The sequence below is a fragment of the Mustela lutreola genome, chromosome 12, assembly GCF_030435805.1.
Source record: "Mustela lutreola isolate mMusLut2 chromosome 12, mMusLut2.pri, whole genome shotgun sequence".
In the NCBI taxonomy this organism is placed as follows: Eukaryota; Metazoa; Chordata; class Mammalia; order Carnivora; family Mustelidae; genus Mustela; species Mustela lutreola.
Genome location: NC_081301.1, coordinates 2,045,553 through 2,063,925, shown reverse-complemented (window position 1 = coordinate 2,063,925; position 18,373 = coordinate 2,045,553).

Genomic DNA, 18,373 nt, shown 5'->3' with positions numbered 1-18,373 from the left:
GTGGTGATAGTGGTGGTGATGGTTGTGCTGGTGATGGTGGTGATGGTGATGGTGATGGTGACGTGGTGATGATGATGGTGATATCAGAGAGACATGTGAACGCATAGAAACAGAGAACTGGACGGAGACACTCACACCAAAAAGCAAGTAATTAAGGTGGTTGAGTTGGAGCACGTGGCAAAGAAAAGAAACTTCCCAATCTTACTCTAAAGACATTTTTACTTGAATAATTCAAGATCGAAATGTGTTTACCGTTTATGTAGTAACACCACAGACAGCAAACAAAGCACACTGTTGGTCCAGTTCCCGTGCCCAGCATTTCCACATCCTGTGAAGCCAGAATTCTTGTCCCTACCTTACAGATGGAGAACCTGAGGTCAGAGAGCAGGGACCCGTATCCCCGCGTGAGTGGCAGATGTGCTTTCTACCCAGGTCCCTTCTGTCCCTGGCCCGTGTCTGTGAGTGTCAGGCCCATGACAGGGACTCGTGACTTGATTCCCTCCCCCTGTCGACTCACCACAGCACACTGCCAAGGACTCCCCCCTTGACCAAATGTTCGACAGGCTTCTCTGGGCCCTCTAGGCAGGGGCTCTGCCTCGAGGCCTATCTCTGTCCTGCGAAGCCCAGTTTCAGCTGCTACATCAGTGCGGTGGGGAGCCTCTCCCACCCTTGAGACCCGCGGGGCTCCTCACCCCCCGCCCTCCACAACTAAGTCCCCGGCTGCCCTTAGGAAGAGCCCTGTAGGCCAGGTTGGCAGAACGCCCACCTCGGGTGCCTAAGCAAGTTCTGCTTAGTGACTGTCTGCCACCTGACCCCTCCTTCCACACCTGGTTGTACTCAGGATTAAGGGCGCCCCCCCACCCCAGGGCGGCCGGCGAGACCTAGGGTGGCGAGGAATGAAGCCTACCTTGCTGTCGCTAGCAAGGGTCCAGATATGCAGAGTCTGCTGCAGGAAGGGGGTCTCCGAGCCCCGCCCCACCACCTGATCGCAGCTTCCCCCCACCCACGTGAGCACCGCGGAAGGGCGTTCCAACCCCTCGGTGAGTACATTTCCACCGGTGTGATCACAGAGTTCTATACCACAGGGTTAGCAGGTGGATAGGCAGCTGGCTTTGGTGTTCGGGAAAACTAAAAATTGTCAGTGTTTTACATTGGAAATTGGTTCATCAAAGCAGATGCTTGGAGCTTTCATAGTCCACATTCCCAAATAATGAGACCGGAACTGATGAATTTTTACTTTGCTTTGATCATTTTTGTCCTAATGATCTGAAGCTTTTTATTGTCAGAGAAGGAGAAAAAGAATAGTTTACAAAAGGGTAAACCAGAGAAATCTGAGCACACGGCCCTGCAGGCGGCTGGGTCGCTGTTGTTTTCCACACTGCAGTGAGTCCTAAACACGTGTCGTCGGCCGGGCCCAGGATGAAGTCGCGTTCTCTGAAGGATACGGCAAAGCCACATGTGTGTCCCCGTCTGCGGAAGGCTCTCATCTGTCATAGAGCCCCTCCGGGAAGCACCGACCACAGCGGGGCGCTGCGCCCTCTGAGCCGGGGGAAGGGGGGGCCCTGCCGGGGGCGGGCGGCTGGGCACGTGGCTGCTTCTCAGGCTGACCCCACCATCCCTGCACAAAGCCCGTCTTCTCTCCCCGCACCTGCAGCGGCACATCTCAGAGGCGAAGGTGTGCAGGATTACTGGGGGGTCACCCGGAGATGGGACGCTGGAGCGGGCCAGATGGCGACGCCCCGGCAGGTGTCCAGACCTCGGAGGGGCGGCTGCTGTGCGTGGGCTGGCTTCAGGTGCAGGTGCTTCCTGTCCGCCTATCAGCTTTATGGCTCCAACGTGCCCTTCTGGGCCCATCAGCTTCTGGAGGTGCTTCAATACCCCACCTTCCTCCTGCACACGAGCTTCTCGTGTGCTCTTCCCCTGCACGGAGGCCTCCTTCCATTTCATCACCTAGAGAACTCCTATTCACCCGCAGAGCCTCAGCTAAAATGCCCTTCTTGATCAACCGTATAAATTGGGATGCCCTGTCGTGTGCCTTGTAGCGCGTCGTCCTTTCTCTCTCTTGGCATGTCAAGATGTGAAGCGACTTACGTGTGAGGCTGTCCGTCTCCTCCGTCTCTCCCTCTGGACAGCGGCGTCCTTCCGAGCGGGGATGCGTGGAACCTGCCGGGAGCTCCACTAGTGTTTGGCAGACGGCCTGGCTCAGGAGAGGGCTCAGTGTGCATTAAGAATCCACGACCTTTAGTCCCTAGTGTTTCCCCCGGAGACACAGAGGCCGTGGAGGGGACTCGCAACGGCGGCGCGGACAGGCCTGGAGTGCCCCTTCCCGCCCGCACGTCTGTGGAGCACCTGCTCCTTGAAAAAGAGCTGGCCGAGATCCGTGTCGGCCCCGACGCCAAGGGGCGGCCGGCTTTCCTTCTCACTCAGAAGCAGAAAGCTGTTCTTATCAGAGAGACTGCTGGCACCAGGGAGCAGGTGGAGGAGGTATTTTCGGGCTTGGAAGGGGCCCCAGAGCCTGTGAAATCGCACTGAGTAGGCAGCCACCTACCCCACCTAAATATAAAGCCGGTCCCAGCTGCCTCCAGCTGGACCCGCCTCCCCAGCCGACACCGCCCCCTCGCGCGGCTCCAGAAGGGGAGCCCAGGCTCCCCCATTCTGCACGAGCCTCCCAAACCACCCTTCTGCCGAAAGCCACTCCCCACTGCCCCGTCCCAATTTCCGACTATTTCCAGGGTTGGATCCTGGCGGGGGATCGTGGCTATTTGGAGAGTTGGTGGTGCGTTGGTAAGACATAAAAGGTGCAGGACAGAGGCCACGCCTCTGACATGCATTTTAAAGGATCCAGAGTCCTCTGCTTGGTTCACCGGATCCTCCCTTTCCTTTCAAGGCCCTGGGGATGTTCAAGGTCATCTCCAGCACAGCTCCGCCAGCATGGTGGAAGGGGCACAGATGTCGGAGCCCGGGCTCCAGATCCGCCCTTCCCTTTTCCTAACACGTGACCGTGGACAAGGAGCTTCCCCTCTGTGTCCTTCCTGCTGGAACAGGGCAGTAACCCCCAGGCCAAGGAGAGCCATGTGCAGGGACATGGGCTGGCCCATGGGAGGTGCTGGAAACCCTACAAGAAAGTGCTGGATCCAGCAGGCTATCAGGCCAGGCCAGTCTATTCCGAAGCCTGACACATCAGCATTGAGTCTCTGTTCCAGAGCCATCTGAGGGGGGTGCCCCTATCTCTAGGGCATGGCCTCCGTGTGGACAGGTTTGGAGGCTCCCTCCAAGGGAGCCAAGCCTGCTGCCTACACCTTGGTCAGGAAGAAGGGGCCAGCAGGCTGTGGGAGGCGGGAGAAGAGGCAGCCTCTGGCCCTGATGGGTAGCGGTCAGGAGACCCACCCAGCCAAGAACTGGGCAGATAGTTCAGCCCCAACCAAGTCGGCCCCAGCACCGGGCCCCCTGTGTGCTGATCAACCCAGAGAGACCCACCTGCCTGGCCTGGGGGCCCGGGGGTGGCATGGGCGCCGGCCACAGCCAGTGGCTGCTCTGCGCCCAAAGTGGGAGCGGGCCGAGACCCAGCCACAGCTGGGGATGCAGGCGGAAGGGTTTTCAAGGCCTCTTCTAGCCTCACTCTGTTCCCGTAGAGCAGAGCGCCTGTCACTGTCTTTGGGAGCTGTGACTGCTCTCACCTGGGCCTTCGCCCGACGCACAGCACCTGCACAGGGTGTCCGGCCAGGCCTGCCTCTCTGCTTCCCTGTGCGTTTCCCATAGCGTCTCCCTGCACCTGCCTCCAGGCCGGGCGGGCTGGAGATGGGTGCCCCGCAGGGCGGCTCCCCAGGCGGCCTACGGGAGCGGGGAGGCACGGGAGCGGCCATGCTAGGGGTGGTGGGGAGAAGCCACCAGCACCGCTGGGCCTTTGCCAGGGATGTTTGGTGCTTAGGGAACAAATCTGGAGTGTATGTGTGTCCGGGGCGGGGGAGGGCACTGTCAAACCCCTGTGCGGAAGGGGAATGCGGTTGCTTCTCCCGAGTGTGTGCCCTGAACCCGATGCCCTGTAGGTGTCCTGGCCATCGGCTCCCACTCATCTCATGAGCCCCAGTTCTGCCTCACGCTGTGTCCCTGCCACACACTAGCTCAGACCCCAGACCAGCTCCGCAGGGATGTCATCAGCCCCATCCTGCTGTCCCCTCTGAGGCCACCCAGCCCAGCAAAGCTCCCCCAGGGGATGCGTACCTCAGCTGCCCCCCACCTCCAGGCCCTGATCCTGGCCCACCGTCACCCCCTCTGCCCCTCCTTGGGCTCTTCTCACATGCTCACGCTCGCTCCCTCCCTCCCTCACCCCTGCCCCATCACCTCCTAAGTGCCTGGGGGGTGGGGCAGCCAGACCCCCCCTTAAACCCCAGCTCAGCCTCATGGGAGCTCTGACCCTGGGCTCCAGGCCTGGGCTTTCATCTCCTCCTGAAATCAGAGCGGCTGAGGCACACACCTAGGGGTGCATCAGGAAGGTGGGGGCACATCAGCTGTGGCCAGGAGATGGTATGACAAGATCCTGTGGCTGTACAGGGACCCGGTAGCAGGTCCAGCGGCCAGAAGCAGACCTACAGTCCCAGGTAACCCCGGGCTTCCTCCCACCTGCCTTTGGGACTCAGTCTTGCCATTGATCGTCAGCCGCGGGCCTCTCTGCCGCGGGCCTCTCTGTGTCAGGACTCAGTCTTGCCATTGATCGTCAGCCGCGGGCCTCTCTGCCGCGGGCCTCTCTGTGTCAGGACAGGAGGAGCCTCCAGGAGGGCCCCGAGGCATTGAGCTGGCGTATTGGCCAGGCTCTGCGGGAGGACACTATCTTCTCGGCTGTGGTTCCTCCTCACGGAAACCACAGAGTGAGACCAAATGATCCCTGAGCACCCCAGCAGCTCACCTCTCCAACAACGTGTGCACAGCTCCTTCACAACCACGGCACTCCCTTGCACACCTCCAGTGACAGCGTGCTCACTCCCTTCCAGGGCAGCAAGGGAATCTTACCGGGTGACTCACTTGCAGCCAGCTCTAGATTACCTGTGGCCTGTCTCTGGCAGGTGACACCCCCCACGCCCAGTACTGCACTCCATGCCCACAAGCTGTCCTCTTTGGGGTCCCAAAGGCTGACCTTGACCTCAGTAGGACCCTGCCAGGGCAGCCTGGGAGCCATGAGCATGCAAAGCCCATGGGCACAGCGTCCAGGGCAGCCTACTTCACTCCCTTTGGCTCCAGCAAAACCAGCCCCTCACTTCCCCAGGCCCGAGTCCAAAGAAGGACACGCCCACGGCACCTGCAGGGCTCCCTCCTGGCCGCCTCCATGGCTCAGCCCCAGGGAGCACAGCCTGGTTCCAGCTGCGCCTCTCCGGACCCGCAGGGCCTGCAGGAGGGCGCTCCCGGCCGTCCCTTCCAGCCCAGACTTTGGGACTGACTCCAAGCCAGGTGACCTACCCCACCCCACCCCTTGGTTGTGGTGTGCTTTGGCTGAATCGGACGCCGGACGCCGGAGCAGCCGGTGGCTGGTCTGTCCTGTCCTGACCTCAGCCTTGCGGCGGCTCTGCTCAGGAGGGCGCCCCCACACACACACCCTCGGGGCAGGTGCAGGCTCTCGGCTCCCCAGCCGGGGCTCTCGGCTCCCCAGCCGGGACTCTCGGCGCTCCAGGCAGAGTGTGGTTTCCTTTTCTGTGATGGACGGTGCTTTTTTCCGCTCTGTGATCTGGGAAGTCCCTGTAATTCAGCCCGTGTGTCTCATCATATCCCGGGTGAGCTAAGGGAAAACCCTTTTCTGGTCTCAAAGAGCGATGAGCTTTTAGAAAACCATCTTCTCCTTCATCCCAAAGAGCAGGCTCCTCTCACTCGGCTGCCTCTCGCCGTGCCCCCCTCTGGCTGGGAGCCTGGAGCCGGCAGGCAGCCACCGGCCGGGCTCCGCAGCTCTCCCAGGCCGACGCGGCGGGGGACGGAGGGTTCGCCCGCAGCTTCCGAGAGATCCCCGACCTCAGACTGATTAGGACACGTGCCCGAGGCCCCTGCTCGCTCACCAGCGGGTCGCATCAAGGACCCCCACAACCCTAGCCGGGCCAAAGTGAAAAGTGTCTGCAGAGCCCGGGGTGTGAGATGCCAGGGAGCGGCAGAGGCGGCGCGCGGGGCCCGGGTGTGTCCGGGGCAGACGGCCTCAGCTCCCGGCCACCAGACCAGAGTGTGGACCCCAGCTCTGCTCACAGCCCGGCTTCCTAATCTGTGTGACTGGGTGGCCCTCGGCGGGCTTGTGGGAGAACCTGAGCTACAGCCCATTTGGCCTCAGCAATGTTCCTGAGACGCGTTCACAGGAGCAACCGCTAGTCCGCCGCCGGCCGTGCGAGCCTGCGCGCAGCTGCACTGGGGTCTTTCTGGAATGTAGCCATCACTGGCGGAGACACGTGACCAGCTGCCAGGGAGCCCCGTGGCTTGAATGCCTTCGACCACCATCTTCTTGTCTGCAAAATGCCCCCTCCCCGGGCACAGGCAGACCCCGGATGCTGACGCCCGGCCGACAGGGCTCCCGCAGCTGGGAGCTTGCAGCCCAGGGGCGACGCCCGGCTCTGTTGCGGCCACAGTGATGCCAGGCTCTTGGCACAGGCTTGGGGTTGTGGGAGCAGAGGACGTCACCCCAGCAGTTGCCGGGGATACACCTCCTCCCCCCACACCGTCCCGTGCCCTCGCCTGCCCAGCACTCACCCACCAAACCACTCCACCCCACGCCCTCCACTGCCAAGCTCTGGTCCTTCCACTGCCCCGTGCCTTGTCCCTCTGCTGCCTGGAGGACCCCAGCGACGCCTGCCTTGTCACCACACCTCAGTCTTGTCCCCAGTCTGTCCCCACTCCTGGGGGAGCCTCTCCTGCCTGAAGCCTATTGCAGGCTCAGAATAAAACAGACCCCTGAGCTCCACCTCTGGGTGGGGCTCATGGCCTGGTGTCCCCATCCTCCTGCTGGTGTCCACACACCACCACACGCCCCTCACCCCCTCCAGGCCTTGGCACACCTTGTGCCCCCACCACTTTTCCCACGAGAGCTGTCCCGGACGCGGGTGCTGAGGCAGACACCCCACTCCATCACCATTCTGGTCCCAGGTGCCTCCTATCCCAGCTGTCCCCAGGCTTTCGTGGGGCGGATTCCCCTTAACCCAGGACTCGGGCTGTGTCCCAGGATTCAGCACAAATCCAGTGCCTGGAAGTCCGCACTGAATGTTTGATGAGTGACTAACTGAATGATCTGGGAGCCCCAGAGCCAACTCCGGACCATGGCACCTGCTCTGAGCACAGGTCTTACTGACGGGGGGCGAGCATGGCTGGGCGGGGCTGTGCCTCTAGGGAAGAGTGTGTCCACGGACCCCTGCCACAGCCACACAGGGATGCTGGGGCATAGGGTCAGAAGGGGGACAGAGCTGGAAGCCTCCCCCTGGCCAGGAGAAAGGCTCAAGTTTGCAGGGGGTACAAGCGGCCATGCTCCTAGGAAGACCCAGCCATCCTGGCTGCCAGGGTCACCTCCCTGGCACCTGTCTGGCCTCACACGTGGCCTGCCCCTTGCACAGTGTGCTTGCTGTCCCTTGTCCACGGGAGCCACAGCTACCCCCTTGCTCCTTGCCCTGACCCCTGCCCGGCGCTGCAGGCTCACAGAGAGAGAAGGGACAAGCTTAGACGGGTCACCCGAGGGCCCAGGCAGGCGGGCTCCAGAGCCCCATGCCTGGAGGCATTAACCAGCCGATTTCTAGCCCCCTCTCTTCCCCACCTCTCCGTGTCCCCACATCGGGGGTGCCGGGACCAGCCACCTTCCCCTTCAGGGAACAAAGGAACGCACAGATGCCGTGGGCCTGAGTAGCTACGACAAAGTACAAAGTGGCCCCCTCGAGGGAGCCCGTCCTGACACCAGATGGCCTTTGTCCCCGCCAGTGGGAGCGGGAGGGGCGCTCCCACTCACTAACCACCGGCAGCCGCAGCCCCTCCGTGCGGCGGGGACGGGGGCTCCCCCCGGGCAATCTATTTGGGGCTTCACTTAGCACCCCACAGCTGCCGCGCAGGCCTGGAGCTCGGGTGCGGGCAGGGCCGCGATCAGGAGGCTGCAGGGGAGGACCCTTCCTGCCTCTTCCAGCTCCTGGTGGCCCCAGGGCTCCTGGGCCTGCGGCCGAGGGGCCCCCGATCTCGGCCGTCACACGGCCTGTCCTTCTGTGTCTGCGCCCCCCTCTTCTCGCAAGGAACCCAGTCTTTGGATGCAGGGCAGGGCCCACCCTAACCCAGGAGGATCTCATCTCGGGATCCTTAATGAGTTACATCTGCAAAGACCCTGTGGCCAAACGAGGTCACGTTCTGGTCTCTGGATGGACGTGAATGCGGCAACACCCTCCGCCACCACAGGGATCGCCCCGGCCCCTCCGAAGCATGGGGCACAGAGCAGCTGCTCCGCAAGCCGCCAGGATCGGTTGGGATGACGAGGACCCAGGAGCTCAGGTAGCCCCACCCCCACCGCTGGGGAAAACTGAGGACCGAGAGGCTGTGGGCTGGCCGAGCCCGCAGTGAGCTGGCAGCGGAGCTGGGCTTGGCTCTGTCTGCGGGGGAAGGACCGAGCCTCTGTCCTCCTGGTTCCGCAGGCAGCTGGGAGGGGCCACGCCCCCCCCCCCCCCCCCCCCGCCGCCGTTCTGTCTTCCTGGGTACGTAAATAAGCAGCTAAACACTCAGGCCCTGGGTGCGATCGCGGCAGCGGTGACAGACAGCAGCAGACGGGGCTGGCACGTGGGCTCCAAAGCTGGTGTTTCGGGGACAGTGGACCCAGGGGGCCATCTGGAGGCGAGGGTGCAGCAGGGGTGCTGGGGGATGAGGAGGGGGAGCCGCAGGGGCTGGGAGGCCGGCGGGGGTGAGATGCGCAGGGACAGGCTGGGGCAGGGTCCCCTCCGTGGGGGCGGGCACAGGGAGGCCCCTCCCGGCAGGGTCCAGCAGCATGCGGACGGCATGGTTCCCAGTGTAGACCTGGGGTGCTTAGGTCTTGGGGTCTCCTCTGGAGAGAAGGGGGAACAGCTGGCCGCAAGCCTCCCTCTCCTTCCTTCCTCGTGCCCCCTCCCCCGCCACAGACAGACGTGAGACTGGGGACGGCGGCCCCGGAAGCCTGGGCGCCTGACTCCGTCCTCTCCAGCCGGAGTGGGAGGGGGCAGCACCCGCCTCGGGCACATGGACCTGGGCCCTGGGCCGGAGAGGCTGCCGGCCAGGAGAGGGGCTGGGAGTGGCCCCATCTGCAGGGGCAAGGAGAGGAGAGAAGAGGAAGTGGAGGAGGCGGCAGGAGAGGGGCCCTGGGGGCAGAAAGAGGCCCACAGCCCGCAGCCTGCAGCCCTGCCATGACCCGTCCTGTGCACCCCCTCTACCGCCCCCATCCTGCCATCAGGCGGCTCAGCCCCATCAGCCCTGCTCTTCCCCCCACACCCCTGCCCTCTGAGGAGCCTTCAGGGGCCAGCAGGCCTACCTGTCTCCTTCCGCGTTCTCTTTTTTTGAACCAGACTGAGCGGAAGGGAAGGAATGCTAACCAGGACAGGAACCCAGGGCTTGGGACCGGGAGAGGTTGGCTTGTTTATCCTGATTTCCAGGTGTCCTGGAGGGAGAGCACGGGTGTGTAGGGAAGCAGACTGTGGGGAGCAGCAGGGGCGGGGGTTTCAGGAGACCGAGAGGCCGCATGCTGCTTCCAGGCCTGCTAAGTTCCAGGGACGTCCTCCCGTATTCAGAGACGTTTCCTGCCTGCTGGACTGGATTTCTCCAGAAAACCCCCGAGACTGAACCCCGAGGTCTCCGACTGCATCAGCACCTCCCACCACTCCTGGGGACCTCCTGGGCACGAGGGCCATGGCAGTGTCACTGTACTGTCCCTGGCTACCACCCCAGGGCCCCCTGGGGGCCATCAGAGACCCCTGCCCATCGCTGGAGCCCTGATTCCCAGCTGAGCAGCCTGTCTCCGCACCTCCTGGGGGTCCAGCCAGGTGACACTGGGGTCAGCCCCCAGGCTCCCGGAACATGGGTTCAGGGTGGGCATGGACACCGAGGAGGACCTTGCTGTGTTCACCCACTGTGGAGTCCCAAGTTAGCTTCCCGGGGCGGCCCTGAAGGTGAAGGACGACAGAGTGAGATGAAGAACGCAGGAGAGACAGCGCTTCCAAGCGGGCCCAGCCACGCCCCGGCCACGCCCCCAGCCACGTCCCAGCCACGCCCCCAGCCACGCCCCAGCCACGTCCCGCCACAGCAGCGAACACAAACAGGAACACATCAATGGCCTCGCCTCCTTTCAAGCTCTCCTTGCTCCCCTCGGGGTTGGCGTCCTGGAAATTTATCAAACCGGGCTTTTAGGCATGTTTCTGATCTGGCTCTTTGGGAATTAACCCCCAGGACTCGGGATGTGCACAGCGGCTCATTAGCTGCCTCTCTCTCTCTCTGCAGAAGCCACGCGTTTGATTTCAGCCCTACAGGATCCGCGTCCCAGCAAAGGCCGGGTAACTGAGCTGCACAGAGGCTCGCGGCCAGCCCCGCGGGAAGACCTGGGCAGGAGGTGGGGCACACGCACATCTGAGAATGGTGCAGCCCAGGGACCCCAAAAGCTAAAAGACCATTGTTAAGACAGGCGGTTGGAGGACACAGCCGAGCCCTGGGCACAGACGCTTCGGAGAGAGGTGAAGGGCCCACGCCAGGGGACAGGGCAGGTCCTCCGTTGATCCCTGCACTTGAAGGTGGGCATGACCAGGTGGCCCTGGACAACAACCCAGGACAGCGGGGCAGACACTGCGTGAGAGCGTCTGGAGCAGGGGGTCAGCTCTACGGCCTTCCCCTTGGAGGCAAAGCTCTGATGTGGGACCGACTCCCATGGCTTCACCAGGCCCAGGGACGGTCCAGCTCTGGACTCTCCCCTGGAGAAGCAAAGCGTGGCCACCGGCCTTGGTGTCAGCGGGACCCAGCGCAGCGGCCCACACTGCCCGGAGACCCGGGGGGACCCTGCCGGGGCCAAAGCATGTGGCATCACTGAGCAAAGTCACTAACATGAGAGACAAGGGGTAAACATCGCCGTCAGGAGTCCCCGAGGGCCCTGCACGGGCCGGGGGTTCCTCCTCCCATCACGCTGCCTGCGGGAAGGGCTTGTTCGTTACCCCCGTTTTGCAGATGCAAAAACTGAGACCCAGGGAGGCACAGCTCTTCCCAAGGTCACATGTCTGGAAGCAGCAGAGCCTGGTCCTGCGCCACCGACACACAACAAAGTTGCCAGTTCCTGTCTGGGACCCAGTCCGGGAGTCAGCAGTGTGTCCGGCCTGGTGACCACCTGTCCCTGTCACAGTGGGCGAGTGTCAGGTCTGGCACTCACTGCTCCGCGAGCCTCTGAAAGCCCACCCCGGACCCTCCCTCCTGCCGTGGAAGGGGCAGGCTAGGGCGAAGGAGGCCATTCGGAGGCTGCGGGGGGCCATGCTGGCCCTTCCGGCCGCGTGCCCTGAAGCCCACACCAGTGCACCTTAGGTCGGGCAACAGAGGCTCAAGGACAGCCTGTCCTGCAGCCTCAGGACCTCCAGCCTGAGCTCCGTGAATGTCCAGGAAGCGGGGTGGGCAGTCAGAAGCAGCCCCGTTTCCAGGAAGGGCCCTGCAGCCCCCCGCCCCAGCCAGCCCCAAGGTCACAGGAAGGGGAAGCCCGCTGCCGAGAAGCGGGGGCTTTGACCCGCGCCAGGCCAGCACGTGGGTTCTTCCGAGTCCTAGGCCAAATGTTCTAGCTCTCCCTCGGCTGCGCAGTGTGGCCCCGTGTGGCACAGCACAAAGCAGACCGTCCCCTACCTCCTGCCATCCGGTGCCCCAAGGCGCAGCTTGCCGGGTGGAACCTGAGGTCACCGAACTCTTAGCGAACATCTGCCATTTGGTCCCCGTCACGCCACGAGTCAAAGGAGAAGTTGTCTGCGGCGTCACTGCTCCCGTGGCAGGAGTGAAGGGCCACCCCTCGGCCACTTGGAAAGGGGACGCAGCCCACGGAGTCCTGCGGGCAGCACAGAGATGGAGCCCAGGGAGCAGCGCAGCCGCCCAGGGACCACATCAGGTCCGTGTCCGGACCAGGGAACCCTGCAGAGAGCAGCTGCTCTCTCGGTGATGACCCGTGGCAGAGCAAATGAAGCGTGCCCCGGAGAGCATGGCCAGCTGTCACGCCTAGGGGAGGCGCCCACCGAGCGGCAGGTGTGTCCCATGGGGTCACCGTGCTCTCCGTGGCTGCAGGAAGGGGGCCACACGCGCCTCCTCAAGTAGGCTGCTTCGTACAAGAAACGGGCCGGTCCTCCCTGAGAAAACGGCCCTTAGACTCAGCCTCCAGGCCCCTGTGCCCCGTGCCACGTGGGTCCCTCTGAGCGGTCCACGCCCCAGAAGCGCAGGACCCCCTCCACGCGGGGGGCCTGTCGTCGCCCGTGCTGGAGGCTTCAGTCCCAGCTGCCCACCTAGCAGCTCCCCGCTGTGCACCCACACACACGCACACTCAGAGCAGCGCAGGAGCGTGGGCATGCACACACACACACGACCCACGTACACACACACACGTGCTCCCTCATCTGCACACACGTGCGGGACCACACGGGTAAGGGCACGGCACGCTCGCGCACACACACGCACACCGAGGACACGGCTCTTACTTGAACATGTGTGTGCACACTCCCACACGTGCAGGTGTACGCACGCATGTTTATGCCCACGGCACACACCTGTTTTCTGCACGTGTACACACACGTACATGTGCACAGACACAGGCGCACACACATTCCTTCCTGAAACCTGAGCCGCCCCAGGCCCGCGCCAGCCACAAGGAGAGGAGGGCTGTTCACCGGTGGTGCCGGTCTGAATGGAAAGTGCCAGAAGACTTGCACTTCAGGCTGTTTTGAGGTCTGGGGAACCCTGGCGAGGCCGGGAACGTCGGAGCAGTGTCCCTGCTGCTGAGCCAGTGCCTAGCCGCGCCAGCTCTACTCGGTCCAGCCGCCGGTGAGGGAAGAGTGCCTGATGACCCATCCATGGCCTGCAGGCCCACTCGGGTCTTGATGTGGATGCGGTCCGGCCCAGGGAGCCCCACAGCCCTGTCACCCGTCTGAGCACACAGGCACTTTGCGGGCACTTCACAGGCCTCTCCGCAGGGCCCGACATCCCACCGGCCCTCAGACACCCTCAGAAACCTCCCTTTCCTTCCTCTGCCCGGCTCACAGGGTCACCGTGGGCTCCCTGATTGCTAATTGTTGGGAAGAAGGTGACGGCCTCCACTTTGCTGACAGACCCCAACTGGACTTGCTCCGGGACTTTTCAGGGACTGTCCCTGACCGGTCTCTGCCACACCCCAGCCACAAACGCCCAGCCGGCTCGCTGGCACCCGGCCCACGGTGCGTCCGGCAATACCTGCCCATGGGCTCCCACACACGACCCCCGTGGGGTACACCTGCTTGGCCTCAGGGGCAGAGCCACTCGTGGGAGTGAGTTGCCCGCCTCCCCGAAGGAACCAACAATCCCTTCAGCGCCCAGCTCCTAGCCAGGCGACCAGGGACTCTCGGGTGCAGCTGGGAGGGAAGCCACGTGGGGCTCTGCTCTCAGCGGTGGGAAAATCCCTGTGGGCTGGTGTTGGTACAGGGGATGGATGCGGGGAGTGGGCAGCTCTCGGCAGCCCTGCGAGGCCGGAGGACCAGGCGTGGACGCTGCCGGGAACACGCAGCCACAGCCCCCCGCCCCACGCCCCGGCCGCTCTAGCAGAAACACCCCCGTCCAGTCTCCCGCAGGTCCTCATGGATCAGTCTGGGAACGGATGCCCGAAGCTCCACGAACCTGCCCCGAGCCAGGAAGGCGCCGTCACCAGGGCACTGGCCGGAAGGAAGACCTCCCCAGCTCCCGGGCCGCCTCCAGTCTCCAGGGCAGGGTCTTTGATGCCACTGCTGATTGGCCAAGCCAGGTCACACGGCCACACCTGCGCCGCAAGGGAGTCTGGGAAAAGCAGTTCTGGGACTTCAGCTGGGGAGGGGGTGCTTCGTGTGGGCATGACCAGATCGTGGAAGCGGACACGGACTGCTGACCACTGGCCCCGGACTTGCTCTTCCCCGTCTTCCCCTCCACCCCAGCCCGGGGTAAACGACCCCACCCCCCCGGCCACACAACCCACCATCTGGGGACAACCGTCCCCCACGCACTGCGCCCCCAGTGCCAGCCGCAGGAGCCCCACTGCCCCCGACACATAGCCAGATCCGTCCACCGCCTCCCCGCCGCCTCTCCCACCCACCCGGCCTCCTCCTCTCGTGCGGACCGGCCGTGCTGGGCTTCCCTCTGTCCCTCGCGGGCTGGGGCCGGGGGTTGGCAGGGACTCTGCTCGCCCAGCGTGCCCCAGCCCCCATCCTTAGCTGTCGTCTCCGAGACCTGCTTGTCTCTGCTCTGGTCACAGTCCTTCCCCCCACGACCAGGCTAGGCTCACTCTGTCTGCAGGGAGCCGTGTGGACACAACACCGCGGACACACACCAGGGACACACAACACTGCAGATGTGTCAGACACACAACACTGGGGACACACAACACTGCAGACACACAACACCGGGGACACACAACACTGTAGATGTGTTGGACACACTACACCATGGACACAAAACACTGCGAACACACAACATGTGGACACACGACACCACAGACACACGACACCACGGACACACAACACCGTGGACACAGAACATCGTGGACACAGGACATCGCAGACGACACCGCGAACACACGACACCGTGGATGTGTCAGACACACATCGCGGACACACAGCACCGCAGACAGACAGCACCGCGGACACAGCGTCTGCGCTGAGTACAGCCTCTCCCAGCCCCGTCTCTGTGGCTCGTGCAGAAAGCTCTGGGTCAGCCGGGCTGGGGGATGGAAGACCGCCACTTCACGGTCGGGGAAACTGAGGCTGGTAGCGACGGGGCTGGGAACGAGCCGGTGGGGTTCTGGGCAGTGGCTAGAGAAGCTGTGGGGACACCAGCTCACGCAGGCCTGGCCGGTGCGCATGGGAAGTGCGCAGCCCTCCGGACAACCACCTAGCAGGCTCTTTACGGTCTGGACACCCCCAGCCTGGTCCCGCAATCGCGCTCCTACACGCCCGGGTCGGCGCCGTGAAGACGAAGGTTTGCGCACAGCCCTGACGGCGCTCATGGCAGCTTCATTCGTGATCCCCCACGGGGTCCGGCCTCCGCGGAGGAGCCGTCAGACAAGCCGAGGTCTCCCGGGGCTGCAAGGACCCCGAAGCAGCAGCGGCGCCAGCAACAGGTGCGCAGGGCAGGCGGGATGAGCCTCCAGAGAGTCACCCAGAGCGAGAAAAGGCGAACCCCGCAAGTCACATGTTGGGGCCCCTCTCTTATCGGCAAGGCGCAGTGACCGAGAACGAGTGGGGGGAGTGGGCGGTGTTGGGAGCTGGGGGGCAGGAGGACCTGACCCGGGAGGGCCCCACGAGTGAGAGAAGGTCCTGGTCCCAGCACACCGGCGTCCTACGAGTATGCGTGATGCTACCACTGGGGACACGGGTGAGGGCTGCGGGGCCTTTCCTCATGGTTTCCCACAACTGCAAGTGAATCTAGGAGGATCTGGAAATCAGCAGTCGGTCAAGGGAGAACCAGAAAGGACGGGCACGGACGGGCCAGCCCGGCTCCCGGCAGCCCCTACCGCCCCAGCTCGTGTGGGCCCGCGTCTCCCTGGGCCAGAGCCTGCGGGCGGCGGCCCCCTGGGGCTGCGGATTGGTGAGGTCCCCGCCCACGCCTCCGCTGAAAACCTCCCTGTGGAAGCCAGCACCCTCCCCGAAGACGGCCGAGCAAGTCCTGCATCCAATCAGTCATTCTCGAAGCCCCGAATCATTAGGAGCTCGTTTTCCTGGATTAAATTACCGCATTCGGTGATTTGATTTTCCTGGGCTGCTGCCCCCGCGGACCTTTCCCGGGGATGAGCCCGGAGGGGCCCCTCTCATCTGTTCGGTCTGCCGCGTGGGCCAACGAGCGTGAGAACAGGAGTGCCCCAGACCAAGAGTTGCTGGCGGGGGCCCTGGGAAGGAGCCGGGGGAGCCGTGCCTGCCCCTGGGGGAGCATGGCAAGTCATGCCTGTGCTCCAGCACGCTCCGGGCCCCCTGGCCGGCTGGGAGCAGACAGAGGCTGTGCCGAACCTGACAGAGGGACTCTCTCCAGGTTCCCAGGTCCTGCTCCCCCGAGAGAGGCTGGGCTTCCCTGTGTCCCCAGTGAGGCTGCCAGAGTGCCCACCACCCCTTCTCCTCACCCTCGGGGGGCTCCTCAGTGGAAATCCCAAACACCCGATGGGATGGGCACCCTGACACAGGGGCCGTGGCTCGGGTCCCCAGCCCCACAGGTGCAGCAGGCTGGACAGAGGTAGACAGCCCACACTCTAGGAGGGGAAACCAAGTGCACAGGGTGCCTGAGGAGTGGACAGACAGTTCTCTGGGGGCAGGACAGACAGCACAGGGGCCGCCAGGGGCAGTGAGGGTGTGCGAGCCCATACACATTTCTAAGGGAGAGGGAGGGGGCTAGACACACAGAGGAGACCCTGATGGAAAGATGGACGGACAGATTAGAAGATGTGGCCCTTGATGACCGGAGGGCAGAGACCAAGCGACCCTGGGCCGCCAGGAGCCAGGAGAGGCAGGACAGGCTCTGCCCTGGAGCCCTGGAGGGAGAGCAGCCCTGCCCACACCTCAGCCGGGAACCTTCACCTCCAGAACCAGGAGGGAGCACATCTCTGCAGTCCTGTGCCGCCCCAGAAGCTCATCCCCATCCCCGACCGGCCCAGACATTCCTGGGCTGCCGGCCGCCTCCCTGGCTACGGCGAGTGGAAGCAGGAAACAACCCCCAAGGCCCGAAAGCAGGTGTCTCCAGCTGGCTTCCAGACACGGACAGACCTGCGGACTGAAGCGACTAAGTCTCACCTATCAGCATCTCACAGGCAGGAAAACCACCCAGCTCGGCTCGTGGACACTCGTCCAACATCCCATGTCTTCTTCCTGTCGTCCCCTTCGGCTCCCAAGTCCGGGAGGCTGCTGGTGCGCGGCAGTGGGGTTGCCAAGTAGACGTACACACACACACACACACACACACACACGTACACCAATGCACACCACGCACACATGGGCACACGGGCATATACCTCCTGAGCTCGTGGTCCCCAGGAGAGACCTGCCCAGAAAAGAGGCATTTCCTGGTGAGACCCCAATGGGAAGCACAGACGGGGCAGAGCCTCCCACTGGCCCGAGCCAGGGCTCCAGGACCGCCCAGCCAGGGCAGACGTCGGGCTGAGCTCGGGACTGCGACCGTCCAGGACCGCCCAGCCAGGGCAGACGTGGGGCTGAGCTCGGGACTGCGACCGTGCAGGACCGCCCAGCCAGGGCAGACGTGGGGCTGAGCTCGGGATCTGCGACCGTGCACACCCCACCCGTTCCCATCGCGCGTGGAAAGGCTCCAATCTTCCTTCTTTTCCCGATCCCACCCACCCTCTGGGCCGCCCCCTCCTGGAAGCTTCTCCAGGTTGGAATCCCTTTTCCCCCCTGAACTCTCTCTGCCCTTCCCCCAGCCCCCCCCCCCCCCCGCGCGCTGACCCTGCAGTGCCCCAGCTCCCAGGGCTTGCCCCGTCTGCCTCAGAGCCCAGGAAGCCCTGCCTCCTTCTCTCGTGGGTCCTATTCCCAACCCACCCCGAGCCAGAACCTCGAACCAGTTGGAATTTAATCAACATTTGTTGCCTGAGCAACTGGACAACGAGTCCGCCCCCCACGTCTCTCATCCCGCTACCAGAATGGCTCCAGCTGACCCAGAATGGAGCGGTCTGAAGGGGGATTCCCTGGCCCCTTGGAAACCCCGACGCTGCCCAGCCAGGGTGGGGCATAGTCCGAGTGAGGGCCTCCCTACGGAAGGTGACCGTGACCTTGGAAGTTGCAGAGTCAGCAAAGCCTTTGGGCTGCCCGCCTCCTGCTGCCTGCTGGTCACGCTCCTCCCCGCCCGGCCCGGAGAGCCGCAGGACCCACAAGGGGCCCACCTCATGGGCACAGTGACAGGGTCCCACAAGTCAAACACACGTTCCCAAGCCCATGGTGGAAGGTGACCTGATCGGCTGGTTCTTCCACCGCACCCTGCCGGGTTTAGCCGGCGGCAAATGCAAGGACTGACATTTGGCTCACGCGCTACAGGTCCCCATGCCCGGTCCCTGCGCTGTCTCTGTGGCCTGCAACACGGCATGTATAACAGAGCCCAACTGTTCGGAGAGGCCCAGAAAGAAGCAGCAGGACCCATGCGAGGGGTCCCAGCCTGGGGCCTCCGGGTCTCCCCAGACTGTCCCCAGCCCCGGAGGCCCCTGCTCGAG